At 45.0% G+C, this 17,624-nt stretch overlaps 1 long non-coding RNA gene across 1 annotated transcript in view; it reads left to right on the top strand.

Annotated features, from left to right (window-relative positions):
- The window catches only part of LOC146832755 (uncharacterized), a 228,974-nt gene that overhangs the window by 57,356 nt on the left and 153,994 nt on the right, over positions 1-17,624 (top strand). The window lies entirely within an intron of this gene.

Genomic DNA, 17,624 nt, shown 5'->3' with positions numbered 1-17,624 from the left:
TTCAACTTCCTCATTACAAACACTGATGGATGCAATTGTATACAAACAAGCATTGGCTTATTCAATTTTCATTAACAAACATTGATTGGTGTACAGAGACATACCACTGCCGTCAAGGTCATTACAAATATGCACATGTCAACCTATATTGTGTCACACTGGGAATGATACATAGTGCCACTATTACCAACCAACATCAAGACGACTGTAGCTGAGTAGTGGTGTCCAGGACACTACCCAGGACAGTTCTCCACCCCCCATAGGCCGCCTTACAGTCTGGATCTTAGTGGGATTTAACGTGTGGAAACACTGTATAAGGTGAGGAGCATGAATGAAGGATGCAGGCTCCGAGGAGCACTCAGACAGGTCATACCCTTTCCATTCAATCAAATAATACAGTCTGCCACAAATGTGTGTTGACATCCAAGATGCGGTGTATCTCGTACTCCTGATGGCAATCGATTACAACAGGAGAGGTTTGGAGAGTCTGATCTGGTATTAGGGAGGTAGGATTTAAGGAGGGAAACATGGAACACCTAGTGTATGGTACATTCAGGGGGTAACTGAAGGTGAACTGCAACAGGCCCCAAAACTTGTGTAATCTTAAATGGGCCTAAAACGCGTGGTCAAAACTTTCTGGGATTTGCTAAAGTGATGTTACAAGTGGAGAGCCAAACGTGATCCCCAACTTTGTAGTTAGGGCCAGGACTTCTGTTTTTGTCTGCCTGTATTTTCATTTGGGTTTTGTGTTTGTCAAACTTTGCTTTGCTTTTAGCTGAATGTCTTGTAGGGCAGCCAGTCAGTCTGTGATAGAAGAAACAGAGGATGGTGGAGTTGTTAGATTCACAGGAAGATTATGAGAATGGAATCCCGTGAGATAGTATAATGGTGAACATCCCAATGTGGAGCGAACTGTGTTGTTATAAGTAAATTCAGCTAAAGGGATAGCCTGATCCCACAAACTTGTAAGTGTGGATAAGAAACGCCAGATTCTGTTCTAGTGTTTGATCATGCTTCTCTGTTTGGGTGTCAAGAGAGCGATTTCTCTTCCGAGCGAAGAGCAAAAGTTTCACAAAGTTTGTGCACAAACAAGCATTATCTAATTCAATATCCTCATTGCAAACACTGATGAATGTAATTGTATACAAACAAGCGTTGGCTAATTCAATGTTCAGTTACCATCAATGTTTAGTGTACAGAGACCTACTACTGTCATCAAGGTTATTAAAAATATGCACGTGTCAACCTATACTGTGTCACACTCAGAAATCATACATCGTGCCACTATTACCAACAAGCATCAGGCGGTCTGTAACTGAGCGATACCATCCTGGACGCTAATCATAACAAGATGAGAGTTCATCTTCGATTTCTACATCTGGAGTCTTCCCTCACTCTGCCTGCCAGTGTCAGTATGTTTGTTCTTGATTGATGGGGTGTTCTGTAGGCACTGCTCAGAATTGGATACTGAAGGTGATTATCAGAATCCAAAAGGTATGAGGGATGTCAAGTGTAGGGGAGTGTTAATCCTTTGTCCGCAGTTTCTGAGAAATAGCATATTCCTAGCCTTATATCATTGATGGTCACCTCTTTGCTGCCTGAGGTTTGCAATCCAATATGGTGCCAGCCTCTTTTCCTATAATATAATTTCCTGTCTAGATCATCTATAACAAAGCTAGGACGTAAGGTGGATGCACCCCAATGCATTCTTTTCCTGATTTCTTGTCGCTTTCATCACCCACTCAGTTACCTTTTTGTAGCTCTCTTTTTCTGTGACAGGATTCCTCTGAGTCTCCCTTTTCTGGAATATTTTATGTGGCCTGTTTCTCAACTCAGATTACAGCGTAGTTTTGGTGCCTTGCCTTTTAACCGCAACATCCTTTTTTAAAAACATTAACGAGTTACCTGAATTTCCAAGGAGGTTTTTTTCTATTCTATATGACTTTATCCTTCTAACTAGGATCCTCTTAAGTAGACACTTAACACCTTTCACATCTATATATTTCTGTGCAGTGTGGAATCCTGACCCCTGGAAGCAGTCATTCTTTACTCTGGGACCAAGAAGACAACTAGAGAGACTTTAACTGTGTTTAGTCCTTGACACTCTGCAACATTTGATGGCAAAAAGCTTACAGGACTGACAGGCCTGTTACAAACAAGCTCTGCTGTTACATTTGACAGCACTATCCATCTGACAATTTAAATATGAAGAGTTTGAATGACAAATTACGAAACACGTTGATTTTCCATCAAAATGTTCTTCTGCTATTGTGCTGTAATTGGGCATGTCTAATGAAATAGACATTATTTGGGTGATTTGGTTTGAAGGTACATTTTGTTTGAATTTTATAGCCTTAATTTACTGATATTTTGATCCACAGCCATACCCCTAACCCCATTCCTTACCCTAATCCTAATTCTTTCCTAACCCTAAATCTAACTCTAGCTCTCATCCTAACCATAAATCTGTATCCAACACTGAACTATAATGTATTCCTAATGATTTGGCTAGCCCTAATCCTATGGGGTTCTCGATAAATATCAACTCCAGAATATTGTTTGAACATAATACCGTGGTCACAATATTTTGACTACAAAAATATTGTAGATAAAAATATGGATGGAAGCTATATATTTTCTACTTATTTACATTAACGGGTTTAAATGTAGTTCACTATCCTATCAAAATGTATTATGTTTTTTTTACTTTTTCATGTCTTTTTTTCACTTTTAGGTTATTGTGAATTTTTTTTTAATTCATATAATAGTAATGTATATTTTTTCAGATAGTTGGATTTAATGACAATTAGGTGACTAGTGTTTGTTTAACCCCTTCAGTGCTCGCCCTTTCCCCCTCCTGTGCCGGGCCTTTCATTAGCGGGCGGGGTCCATGACGAGATAGTCTCGTCATGAGCACAGCGCAACCGTGCTCCATGACGAGACTATCTCGTCATGGGCATTGAAGAGGTTAAATGATAATGACTGTAGTTATATTTTTATTTGTTATGTGTCTATAGGTTTACCACAATTTTAAATTGTTTATTAAATTTTAATTTTGTGTTGTGGGTTTTATTACCGTTTTAGGTGGGTTGTGTTTTTAAATGATTTAATCACTAATGTTAACTGATTATTTAGTATATGTTAATTAGTTGTTTAAACATTTTACAACTGTTAACATTATTTATCAGTTGTGGGGTTTATTGTGAAATTGTGTTGGTAGTGTCCAAGCAAAATATAGTTACATTTATAATAGTTGAGTAATAAATTAATTATGCTAACTTCTATATTTAATTTGTATCAATATTTTAATATCTTGTGTGATGTCATTGTTTGATGATCATAATATTGCTGGAATTAATGAATTGTGTTTTTATATGAAAATAAGTACTTTCTAATTAAATAAAACGCAAATAAATGACCTGAGCAGATTTTATTAGTTTTCTTTAATGTTTGCCTGTTATTTTGTGTGGGTGGTCAAAACATGCTACATATTTTTATATTTTTCAAATAAAATTTATTTTGTGCAATTGTGACATATTTGTAAGTTTTTGAAGAATTATTTAAATGTTTTATAATTTTTATTATATTTAGGAACTTTTAATGATCTATTCACCTTTATGAAATTGTTTCAAGTATTTATTCATTTTATCTGTGTGTGTTGTTTTTGAGCCCCTCCCAATGTCTTTCTTTCCCTCAATGTTTGTTAGATTGGAGTTTGAACATTACATCTCACTGCCTCCCCTATGTATGCTGTTTCCCCAATTTCCCTTAGATTGGCATTAGAATAGTAAATATGTCCCTATCCCCACCTTCCCCCTTCATTCAGATGTGTCCATGTTTCCTACTGTCTTCTAGACTGGAGTTAGAACAGTAAACCTGACCATGATCACCCACTGTTTGCACTTTCCTCAGTGTTTCTTAGACTGGAGTTAGAATAGTTAATTTGAACCCAAACCCAATATTAGATAATACCTGTGCACATATGGTTCCCCTGAGCATAAATTTATGGGGCAGTATTTGACATGTGAGGCTATAGCTGTACTTCCCAGGCTATACTTGAGCATATGATGCTTCAATGCCGATATGAGGCTGTAATCAAAACCTACATGCAGAGACTCTGCACCTGCCACTCCTATCTTTCTCTTTTCAGAGATCTTCACCCCGACTGCATAGTCTCTGCACACTCAAGTGTGCCTTTTGGTGATAAATGTGAAATGTACAGGAAAGAGTGGGTGGAAAATGGGGAATACTTACTACTAGGGAGGAGGGTAAAGGGAGGAGTAAGGAGGGGTTAAAGGAGGATTAAGCAGGGTTTTATGGAAAGACGTGCACCCAGCCACTAAATAGTAAGGCCACTTCTAAAGTTACAACATCCAAAACGGACCTGAAATAGAACTATATGTACTCCAGCTCAGAACTGGAGTACATCCAGCCACAAATCACCAAACACTAATACTGCAACAACCTTTAAATAAAAATAATAGAGGCAGGGAATTATAAAACCTGTAGGAATTATTTTTTATTATATATATTCACTGAAGAAACAAAGGTTACAATTGATGTTATAGTTAGTGTAGGAAATTGGGGTATTAGTTATGTGGCCTGCACAAGTAATAGGTCCCCAATTTCTTCTTACTGGGAACCAAGCACCTCATTGTAGCACTTGTCTCTCTCAGGGTAGTGAAGCAGAGTAGTCCAAGCCCTAATCGGGAGAAGTGGTATGGGCTATTAATCACAATTCACTAGCACGCAACAATAACGCTTAATAAATGATTGTCCAGTCAGTACTTTTTCTTTACAAAAAAGAAAAGCACATTTATTACACACACTACTAAATACTATGCATCAATTTACAAATGTATACATTCACAGATGGAAAATACCATAGATGACATTGAATAATCACCTTTGACCCCCTAAATGGGTCATACAAACATATAAGTTAAGTTTACTGGTTGGTCAAACATTCAAATCAACACACCACTTGTTAAAGAAATGCAATTATTAATGTTAGGAACGTGCATTCACTTAGATCAATAATTACTTTCAACGTTATAATAGCAATACATCATTTAATAATGAGCATAATATGTATCAGCTCTGATACCTCGGAGTTGGTTCGATGGAAACAAGGGGTCCACCTCTTGATTGTCTCAATTCTGTATGTTCCTATAGCACAGAATGTTGATCTGATCAAGCATGGGAAGAAAAGGATGGGGACAGTTGGGAGGGAGACCTGTGGAGAGAACATACATTTAGAACAAGCTAGACATAAAACGCATGTCAAGTATATATGTATATATATAGCTATTCTATACTTTTAAACAGTACCTGTAAAAGAAAAGAAAAATGTTGCGTCTTCCTAGCAACTCTAGAAAGGTAGTGGCTCTCTTGTCTTGAGTCCAATAAACCAAGTGCTGTGCTGTGTTTCTGAATAAAATAAATGGGGAAGTAAATACTAGAATTGACTGTTCTGTAAGGAATATTCTATACCAACGATTTACAAATGACCCACCCTTTCATATGCTTGATATGGCTTCACAGGGGTTTCCAATACAAGATCCTAATTCCCCTGTTACTACAAGACAATAAAAACATAGGAAATCAATGAAGGCATGTTTCTCAAAACAGAATACATCAGGCAGTATAAAGCAGCAGAAACCATAGAGCCAGAAATGTCAGATCCTGAGTAAATGGTGATAAAATGATGTAGACACAATGGTCGGCTATCGCTGTGCGATGCCGCCTTTTTCCAATGACCCAAATAGCAAAGCGGATTTTAGTAGGGGACTCAAACCTCTAAAGACCGTTTCTCAACACGGCTTTGTCACTTTGTAATCCAAGATCCACACAAATGTCGTTTCGAAACACGACTTCGGCATGTAGAATGAATGCCCCAAAACAAAGCCCTTGCATGCCTTTTTCCTTCACAACTGACTGACTAATACTCAAACAAACTGTAACAGAATACCGTTTACATCAAGGCTTCCAAGTTAGTGCAGAGGAAATGTGCAGGAGCTCGGGCCGATATTCCTCACGGCCATGCGAGCTGCACAATGACAAGAACACAGACTCCAGTATGCCAAGAACTAGAAACGCACCTTCGGCAGTAAATATATTACCCCGAAACACAAACAACTTCAAGTGACAACAATACACTGGTCCCAGAGCATCCTTACCACACCATCAAGGATTTGGACCCAAGGGAAAAGTCCATCTTCAATAAGGAAGGGGGGAGAATAACCGGTATCGGTCATCTGCCCGGGCGTCCCTATAATCCTGCCCTGCTGCGGGAAACACGTCATCACATGTACCGAAGGTGGGGCACTGCCTGATGGGAACTGTAGTTCAGGTAATCAATTGGGCTGGATTCAAGAACGATCCTAACGATGTTCTCCATGGAGCCTCCATATAACAATATATGCCTGTGTTCTTTTTGTATGCTTTCAACCATGAAAATGCAATCATAAAAACAACCCCTAGAGGGCATCACATTTTGATTACTTAACATGAGAACATAGACTTCACCCCTAGAGAGTGAGACACAAAATGTAACTTTTTTAAACATCTTTCGGCCTCAATAAATGCAGCCATAAAACAAGCCCCTAGAGGATACTGCACTCCAAGATGTAGAGTCAAAACTCCAGCCGTGGGAATGCTATGAAATATTCAAGAAGATGCCAAAGGGGTCGTGGTTTCTATGATCTCACAAACATATGGTCAGTCCTTTGTAGAAACTTCTAGGGAGGACATGCTGCACTCCTGCATTCCCCCGCCATCTTTTTTAAGTTGGTGCTGCCCCTGCCTTCTTGTGGTCACCACAAGAGGAGAACATTATGCATGTTTCAAAGTCCTATAGGGCATAATGGGGCGCTCCATCCTGGAGTGAAGAATATTTGATGAGCGTCTCTCCCACTGCTCCAAAGAGAGCTGCTGACTTTTTTCTGGCAGCTTCTCTTTCCCACCTGCTCCTGCAGATAGGAAGCTCCTCTGTACCTCGCTGTGGCTACCTGCTGCTCCCAACCACAGGCAGGGGAGAGGGACAGGTCCACTGCTACTGTGGGGCAGGATGGGAATCCCCATTCCCTCTGCTCTTTGGGGGTCGGGAATGAGGTACCAACTCCCTCCTTTCCATATGCAGCCTGGGAGATGGGGTACCTGGGCCAAGGAAAAGTCTGGGGAGCGGGCCCCCCACCCTGTAAAGAATGAAGAATTCCTTATGTGCCAACCCCGGACCCTGGCTCACCCTGAAGGCAATTTTAGAAATGACAGTGGAGCCTCACGTGCTCCACTCAAAGGCCACCAATTTTTAGAATGCCAGAACTTGGGCCAAACTAGATGATCCTGGTCTTATTTTTCTCCTGCAGCAATCTCTAGTCACCAGGAGCAGTTTTGGCAGACCTCCAGCCTCCTGGTCTTTGTCCTTGGGTGCAGACATCCATAGCTTTCCTCCAACTGGTTCTTGGGGGGTGTAAGGGGTCTAGCCTCCCTGACACTTCGAGGAGACCCACTGGTCCTGGGGTCAACTGGGTAGAATACTTAGTCATTCAGTCAAATCACTTTATTTCGGCCACCAGGGCCATAAAAGTACAAACAATTAAAAACAACAATACATAGATAAAAACATACATTGAAACATAGTTTTCAGACCAGAGCTAAATTTGAAAGAATCTAAGTACAATGTGAATCATGGATTTGACAAAAATGAGCGCACATAGATATGGCAACAAAATTTCCTCAGGATAAATGGTTCCAGTGGTATCAGACAACTACGGGGGAGAGCCTTCCTTCTAAGGACCCCCACAACACCTAGGAGTTTGGAAGTGGATATGGTAATAGCCAGGCAGCTATCCGTCCTGAGAATGCGAAAGGTGGTGCAATAACTAAGTATGCTTAGCAACCTACATTTAGGGGCTAGCCAGGTGTGGCAGTGGGAGGTGTAAGCTGGACGCACAAAGAAAACATGCGGAATGCTCTTGACTGAAGAGATGCAATCAGGACATGCAGAGGCTACCCTATCCACCCTATTGGAAGTGAACACTCTCAGTGGGAAGGTACCCCTCAGAACTGATAGTAAAGCTTCCCGTCCAGTACAACAGACACCTTATACCAGAATAGCTCAAACCAACAAGTGGGCATTAGTAAGCTTAGAGTAAGTGACTCTTCAAGGATTTACTGGCCATAAGTGTTGCCCAGTAATGCTTATTCAGAAGATCCTTGGACGTGAAATTAGTGGAATCTGGCTGATCCCACAACTCGGGCATCCCAAGTGAGTGAAATGCCTTCTTGATTCTCAAGAGTCAGGGGACCTGGCTGAAGTGGCCAGCCTTCATAACATCCTTAAGACCATCCATATAGTAGGCAAGTTCATGGGTGGTCCATAGGCCTCTCCAATACAAAAAGGGGGTAGAGGCGGATTTTACCCGCAACCCTATTTAATCCCAGGTACATAAAAATGGGAAAGAGTGGAGTGCTAGGAGTTTGAGGGGCAAGATTTCTAAAGAACTTATTTTCAGTTCTGATTAATTCGTCATGGTTGGAAAAACCCCACAGTTCTGCCACATGTAGGGCTGAACCCAGTGCTTTGGCCCTGTAAATCTTGAGAGCCCGTGCAATGGGTTTGGTGTATGAAGTTGAATGATCCTTAAGTAACACACCTGTGATCTGCTTAAGTTTCAAGGCTGCACTACAGATGAAGGAGTTTTAGGTCATCCCCTCTCCTTAGTCGTTCCTAAGTATCAGGGGGTTCCTCGTTCCAGTTGTCCATGGCAGCCCGAAGGTCCTGCAGTGAAGTGCAGAAAAGCACCAGCCAAAATAGGGTCTCCCCCTTGTGTAAGAATTTTTAAAGGGGAATGGTAGGTTCCAGAATCCAGGGACCCCTGGCAAAACACAGGGAGCCACGTCACCTCTCCACCTCTGTCCCAACCCTCCTGCACAGCATGCCAGGACAGTTCATGATGGTGTCATCCAGGAGTCATTATCACATTTCCTCTGGGGGCCTCAGCTCTGCCCCGCGCTATTATCACTGCTAGGGCCTTTATCACCAGCTCTTCAAAGGGGAGCTGAGCCCCTTCCTGTGTTGGATCCAGCTGTCTGGGCTCCCTCATTCCATTTTGTCAGTGGGCTTTGGCAGCCCGATCCCTGGTACAGTGTGACAGCTGATTTATTGATGCAGATCCTTCCGCCTCTCCACTTTTCTCCCACAAGAGCTGACCGAAGAACTGTTTATTTGCACCTTTTGTGTGGAAAGGCCTTTGTCCCTGCTGCTGGGAAGAAATGTATTAACGAGTCACAGCTGGGTGATGACTGGCCTCGGCCCTGATCCTGAGTTGAGCCAAAGAAAAGGTTCAGTTCTGGATGACCCATATGTAGTACTGATATCATTTTGGTACTTGTAGATTGAATTTTTCCACACAGGTTGCACTCTATTCCACATGTCACTTGACTTTGTAGGCCAAAGGGAAGCAAACCTGCACCCTAAGGCAGTTTCTACCCATGTGTATAATAAAGTATTGCTACAAACAAAATAGTAAATCATACTGACATTCCCTATTTGTGCACACTAATATTATAAGGCATACCCCAGGTCAATATCTAGGGTCAAATCTATGAGGCCAGTTGTGTCTTACTTGAACCACACAACATGGTGCATGTGCAGCACAACTCAAAAATGAGATTTATTAATCCAAGCAAAGCCACTTTGCATGGCTCTGAGTGGTTTCATCAATCTGGAGTAACTCAATGCAGAGCAAATCACTATGTTGCATTACTCTGCCAGGGGAAGCCATTCCATGGGCATTGTGTGGGTTTTCCCATACAACTCCCATGGTTTTTGATGCATTCCCAGATTTACCAAACCTGTAGACCTGGGAATGTGCCAAAAAGAGGCGAATTCTCTGGGGAAGCATAATGAGAAGAAATATGGTTATTTCTTTTTGTTACCTCATTTGTGAAGGAAGGTCCACCTTCCTGCACAAACAATCATTCATGCAACACAGGCCCTCTTGCACCATGGTGCAAGGGTGCCTGTTCTCTTGCACCATGGTGCAAGGGTGCCTATATTGATGCTAGGCAGCCAAAATGGTGCCAAAACAGAGACAAAGGCAGAAATGCGCTGAATTCTTTTAAACATGGGGCATTCCGGCCCTTTCTCTGACAAGCAGTGCAGTACAGCACAGCAAGGGGACTTGCTGTGCTGCGTGATTGTGCCATAAATATACCCCCTAATCCTACAGAGTCTCTTCTGTGCCAGGCTAACTGTGCGCAGTTAGTGGACTGCGCACAACAGTTGTCTCACACATGCAGACCTCACACTTGTGCACACATGTTCATGTGTAACCAGCCAAGTGCCCCTTACAACATTACAGCAGCCTTATCTTAAAAGGCAGTCACTGGAAGTAAACACATGCAGTTCATTTGTCATGTCATTAACATGGGTGAGTCACATGTAGTAAGACTCACAGTAAAAAGTAAAAAAACTGGCTACTTTCAAAAAGCAAAAAATCTGGGTGTACTGAATGGGCGGAACCAAATTGCTATAGTTAGTAATGATAACATTATTTTACTTTACATTTAAAGAAATTTGCAGAAAAAATAAAGGTTAAAGGGGTGCTACAGTTAGGTCAAAATGTCAGTTAAAACATTAAGTTTTAAACCAACAAAACCAACAAAACCACAGAAATTCGCCTTTTAAAGTAATTTCAAGTTACTATAACTCATGCCCTAAAGTAACTATAATTTGCCCCCCACCATGCACATTGTTGTTATCAATAATGTCATTTTAAAATGTAATTTGGAATGTTGCCAATGTAGTCATTAAACATGGCATGAGTGTTGTAATATGTGAGGGTAGAAGCAGTGCATGGCGACTAGCTATAGCTGTGTATGCTTTGTTTCACCATTGTACTTGTGCCGTAAGGGTACCTGTGAAACGCACCGTACACCCGCAATAATCACGTGTGTACGCTTCGTTTCACCATTGTACTTGTGCCGTTGGGGTACGTGTGAAACACACCGTACCTGTGTGTGGATTTCAAAATTACATAGGGGACACATAAGGGACAAGTATAAGGCCCTAAATGCATGCTGGTTGTCATGGATACTGAGTTTTCAGTTGAAATGTGTCCATCAGGTGTCCTGGAACAGTCAGTTGGCCACAAAATACAATGTGGCAAAGTGGTTGTTGACTTGACATGATGCTCAAAATTTGAACGATGCGAATGCGTGTCATAGGTGTATGTTTAAAGGGATTGGAGTAAACGTACAATGCAAATGTGTCTGACCAATCACTATGTACTCCTCAAAATGAATGCCTCTCAGCAAGATAGGCAGCCAGAACCCATGAGAGGGCACTTGCCTGCACAACTTTCGAGTCGACCACACTGCTGCTGTCTCTGCTTCCTCTGGACCATGTCACGTACTGTGGAGAGGGCCCAGCCATTCACCCTGGAGGAGAATGAGGCGCTGCTGGCCTGCCTCCTCCCACAGTACACCAAGCTGTATGGGAGACCAGGGGAGCAGGTGAGTGCTGACTCCACTACCTTTGCCTATGCACCTGTTGTGTGACTGTCAATATTGTGTCCAGGTGGGACAGACATGCAATGTTGTTTAGAGTGGGTCCCAGGGGGGGACATGCTGATGTCTCTCATGCAGAGCATGATGTATTCCTGTGTGCACTCCTCACTTGCATTGTGCTTACTGTGCCTTTCACTGCATAGTGCATGACACATTCAGTCTAGCAAATCCTTGGTGGCTTTTTTCCCTATTGTCCTGAGGTGACTCAGTGGTCCCCCCGGTGTGACAGGTGACTGTACCCACAGATGTGTATGAGTTGAGTGGACCTGTGGTGAGAGTGTCCAAATGATGTGTACGACCTCATGGACATTGATGTGTGTGAATGTTCCTTGTCATGTGGGTGAGTGTCTATGTGAAGTGTTGCACCCCAGCTGCATGGAGGAGGCAACAGATCTACCCATCTGATGTGACAAGTAAGCCATGCTGTGTGTCTGACTTGCAGAGCTAGCACAACACCTGTGACACCCCACTGGCAAGTGGCACATGTGCAGAGTGAGGGTTGTATCCACTGTTGTCAATGACAGGCGAGTGATCTGTGCCTAGGTGTGTCTGTCTAGTCTGCTGAGGGTGTGTCAGTGGAGTGGGACATGTGACTGCTTGACACGTGCTGGTCATCAGCCTGCTGCTGCATGTGCTGCACAGTGTGTGACATGATCAGTGAGTGTGTCGCACCCCTTATGCTACCTGTTGACTTTCAATGCCATGTAGTGCAATGGGGCTTGCACACAGGCCAATTTCCTATTGTGAATGATGCAACTCCTGTCAGCAACCTATGCCCTGTTCAACATTTAAAAGATGTCCACATGTGTGTCTCTGGGACATGGAGCAGGTGTATTGATGTTGTGTCACTTTGTCATCCTGACAGGTAACTGCCTACGAGAAGGGGGAGATCTGGCGGGACATCGTCAGGGCCGTGAGATCTGCAGGGGAGCGTAGTCGGAGCCTGCCACAGGTCCGCAAAAGGTGGCAGGACATCCGGTGCTGGACCCGGCGGATCGCCCGGGTCCAGCTGGGGATCGACAGTCCTCGCCCCCATGGTGGGCGCAGACGCCTGACCACCCACATGAGCCGTATCCTGGCGGTGGTATTCCCTGACCTCGATAGGCAGTTACAGGAGAGACTGCAGCAACAAGGGGGTAGGTACATGGCTCTTTGTTGTGTTATGTGTCACCAGCTTTTGGAAGTGCTCTGTAGCCTGGATACACTCCCAGAGTTTATATGTGCAGGGCATTTTCTGTTCCCCAATGTCACCTGGTGCTCTTTTTCATCCCTTCCCCTCCTTGACAAGTGTCCCCTGGTCCGTGTGTAATCACATTTGCACATGGTCATCTAGGGTTCCAGTAAATCTAAGTGCACATTGCTTTCTGCATCATGTGGGAGGGTGGTCTGTGACTTGTGTTGGTACCTTGCCTGTGCCATGACTTGTTCACTATGTTGGGGGTCCATATTTGTTGGCACTGATGATGATTCTCAACATAGGAGTGTGAGGTTTCAACTGCACACCATTGCAGCATGCATGACCAATGTTGTGGCCTCAGACATGATGTGCATGAGTGGGAGATATGCATAGTGCCATGACAGTTGCTCATGGTACAGTCCAGGAACACGGAGCAGTGTGCCCACTACAGTCCCCTGAGACACCCTGGCCTCCTAATCATGTGTGTCATCCAACACTGTGCACATTCTCTGTGGGTTCAGCATAGGTCTGCCTCTGTGGCATTGTTCCCTGGCCTAGTTTGTATTTTTCTAATGTGTGCTACATGTGTCCACTGGACAGGAATACACCATTTTGCTTGTGCATACTCACACTGGGCAGTGCCTGTGTGGCTATTCACAACAATCTGTTGCTGGTTGTTAGTCACAAATATGTGTTGCCAGCCCCAGGAGGGGATGTTGTGTAAATGTAGCAATTTTTGCTGCACAGTTTTCGTTACCCTGAATAAGAGGTGTCACTTCTTGATCTGTATCAATCACATTGACTCAGGTATGGGTGGTTGTGCGGGAGAGGCCTGAGTTTTCCTTGCCAGGTCTGACCTGTGTGTGACAATTGGCTGCAAACATAATCACCGTGCAGTGCCCCTGTGATGCTGGCCAGTGCTTAATGTTCGTGCTTTGCAGCCTGTGTCATTTTTTCAAAAACATGATTCCTGCTCATACATTTTTGGCACCTGTGTGTGGTTCAGATGCAACGCAGTTTGGACTTTGTGTGCTGACATCTGTGTGGACATTCTGGCTTGCCATGGGGGTGTCTCCACAGTACAGCTATGCTTTTTAACAACCCAATTGCAGGCCCAGTAGCTTATGCATTGTCCTGGGTGTGGACATTGGTGCCACTAGAGATGACAGGCAGTAGGTCATATGTGTAGCCAACTGTGTAATCAGGTGACGGATGGGCATGTGACAACTGACATAATTCAAGTTGTTCCTCTAAAAAAATTGTACCTTGGCACTCACAGCACTTGTCAACAGTTCTTCATGTTTTAAATGTGGTAATTTGATGATTTGTGTTAAGAACACTGATGTGCCTGCATGAAAGATGTCTCCCAAGGAAGTGCACACCAAACGACATTTCAACTTTCATGGAACACGCTGGCACCATTGCAAAGAAGCCACTGTTAGAATTAAATGGTTTTGCAGATTCTCCATATACATGTTCCCACAGTGCTCTTGATTTTGTGAGACTCCTTTGTTGTTGGTGATACAATCTGACAAGTCTCAAGACATCAAGACCTCCGTGGGCCCATGTATATGTACTTTCTGCAACACCATTCATTTCTAACAGTGGCTTCTTAGAAAAGGTGCCAGCTTCTTCAATGACAGTGTAAATGTAGTTTTGTGTGCACTGCCTTGTGAGACATATTTCATGCAGGCACATGAGTGTTCTTTTCACAAAATGGCGAATTGGCACATTCAAAACATGTCGATTGTGTAAAGTATTGTGAGTCCCAAGGTACCAACATTTTTTCGTTTTGTGTTCCAAAGTACTTACAGGTCTCTGAGTGTGGTGACATCTTGAGTATTTTCGGTGTGTCAGTTTATGTTGGGTGCACCACTACTGTTTCTTTCAGGGTAAACACGAGGTGGCATGACTTCATTGTATTGCTGTGCTCACCGGTTCACAGACGCTAGCTTCTCAGTGTATTTCTCATTCAAGTTGTGGCCTGGTGTGTTCCTTTTTTCCATGTGTCCAAGTGGCATAGTGGGTCTACCAACTGGGCAGTACAGGGCTTACATATGTGCGGAGTAATCTAGCTGTTACTCATGATGCATTGCCTGATATGCACTGTGACCAATTGTTTTTGTGCTCATGTGTCAGATGTATACAGGTGACTGATGCATTTCGGTTTCTTCTCCTTGCCCACAGCATCCTCATCCGCAAAGGAGGGAGACACCTGCACGGACCTGGAGGAGGGACCCAGCGACAGTGCCACCAGTGCTGTAGAGTCAGGAGGAGCCAGTGGCACGGAGGGCGAGGGGAGTCAGTCAGAGGACCTGTCTGGACACGATACCAGCTATGACGCCGACGGGTCCGACGCTGACCTACTGGAGGAGGTGGAGGCTGCAACACCACCTGGCAGCATCTCCACATCTGCCCCCGCCTCCTCTATTACCATCTCTGCCCTCCCAGTTGCTCCCGTCCCTTCTGTCCGTGCAGAGGCACAACATGTCTCCTTCGGCCCAGGCACCGCTCCCCCTGCCCCTGTCACCCCTGCTGCCCTCAGTGAAGAGTCTGTGGACATACTGCGGCAGTTGCAGGTTGGGCAGGCATCGGTGCTGAATGTCCTCCATGGACACACTAAACTGCTCACACAGATGGTGTCGTCCATGGAGGGCATGTCAGCAACGATGTCTGACCAACGCAGGATTCTGCGGTCCATGGACTCTTCCCTGATGGCAGCAGTTACTCTCCAGCAGTGCTCCGTCCCCCCCTACACCAGACCCATCCACATTTCCCTCTCCCATGCCTGTCCAACGCACACCCAGGCAGTCACAGGCATGCACCCCACCAGACACAGGCAGCACACCCCCAAGTAAGGCAAAGCGCACACCTCCTGGCACGCACACTCAGGGGGATGTAGGCACACCCACAGGGTCTGGGGACAGATGACATACACGCAGCCACAGTCGCAGTCCGCAGTCCTCACAACCCTGTTCCTCCAAAACCGCTCCCCGTGGCTCCCCTGCGAAACGCTCACCCAAGAAGATCTTTATGGGTGAGCTGGACCTCGCCCCCACTGAGCGACCACCCCACAAGCGGACGAGGAAGTCCCCGGGCATGGGAGTTGAGTCCCCCACCATGTCGACCCCCTCCCCCAAGAGCGCTGCACCCCATCCCTCACCCACCACATCCTCTGTTGACCCTGGGGAATCCTCTGGTGCAGGGGTTAGGCTGGACGTCCTAGCAGCAGTGTGCAGCGCCACGCTCACCTCCACCTTCGGCGCTGTCCCACCCCCTGTGGTGGAGACATCCCCCCTTGCACCTGCCACACCTACCCTTCCCCCTCCTGTCCCTGCGGTGCCTGGTCCTGCCACAGATGATGCCCCCCCCGGTCGACAAACCTTGAGGTTCCTTTGTGCAGGCAAGCTAGGGGTAGACGCGGTCCCCTACGTCCCCCATTGGACTTGAAATATGGACTGGCCATTGGCCTCTGTACATAGTCTATTTTTCGTTGGTTTTTTTGGTGCTGAATAAAGCCTTCATTTTTACTTTCAACACTATTGCATTTCAGGTACTTGATGTTGGTGATGAGGCTCCTGGAGTTGGTGTTCTGCTAATGTGTTAGGGTTCTGAGAAATGTTTTTGTATGGTGGTCATGAGGTGGACCATGGTATCTGTGTGCCAACACAATGTCTCTGCAAAGAATCATTGGTAGTGTGTGTTAATTTTGGTTTGAGACATTGTCCCAAGGAGTGTTCCTTCCTCTGTGGCACCTGACATCTTCCCTGCAAACAGTTGCACAATTGTTGTGCTGACCTGTGTCAACATTTCCTTTGTTAGTGACGGATCCCTTCAACAATGGCCATGCCTGCTCACCGATGTCTCCTGCTGAATCGTCTGTGCCATCCTTGCTAGTCACTGTACTTGTGTTTTGAGTATGTCGGAATGCCTTCAGGGACAAATTCAACCTTTTCAGCACTATGCATGTGTGTAACCACGGCCTACCACACAAATGGTACTTGTTATGCAGGGTATTTGGGCACCTGACTGACAATTGTGGGCATTGTATCGAGGGGAATTCCACCCTATTCCTTCCATGAGAGACAACATCTTGGTGGCTGGACCAGCACCTGGACATTCCTATCAGTCCTGGGATGTGCGTGACAGTGTGTGTTCCCTTTGGCTATCTTAGTTTTGTAGGCAGTTACATGACTATACAGTCTTGTGGCATGATATCAGGGTGTGTATTGTGCTGCATCCGCCATGGGTGGGTATGCATGTGTTATATGTCCTCACACCCACATGTGGTGTGTCATGCAGTGTGTGAAATACATCCAACCTCCTGGGAGTGGGACACTGCTGTCAGTGATGTGTTGTTATAGCACTATCATCATAGTACAAAGTTAAGGATGCGTCCATATCACCATGTAGGTGGGGTCATCTGATAATGATGTACACCCCCCATATCTCTGTCCACTGCTGGGAGTCCTCTGCACCCACCCCCATGTCTCTGTCCACTGCTGGGAGTCCTCTGCACCCACCCCCATGTTTCTGTCCACTGCTGGGAGTCCTGTGCACCGACCCCCATATGTCTGGACACTGCTGGTATTCATCTGCACACACACCTCTTATTGCAAGCCACTGCTGGGAGGCCTCTGCACCCACTCCCATGTCTCTGTCCACTGCTGGGAGTCCTCTGCACCCACCCCATGTCTCTGTTCACTGCTGGGAGTCCTGTGCACCCACCCCATATGTCTGGACACTGCTGGTATTCATCTGCACACAAACCTCATATTGCAGACCACTGCTGAGAGTCCTCTGCACCCACCCCCATATGTCTGGACACTGCTGGTATTCATCTGTACCCACCCCTCATATTGCAGGCCACTGC

Source organism: Triturus cristatus, chromosome 5_1 (genome assembly GCF_964204655.1).
Source record: "Triturus cristatus chromosome 5_1, aTriCri1.1, whole genome shotgun sequence".
Classification (NCBI taxonomy): domain Eukaryota; kingdom Metazoa; phylum Chordata; class Amphibia; order Caudata; family Salamandridae; genus Triturus; species Triturus cristatus.
The sequence above is the reverse complement of the archived record's forward strand: the minus strand, read 5'-3'. Positions and strand labels throughout refer to the sequence as shown.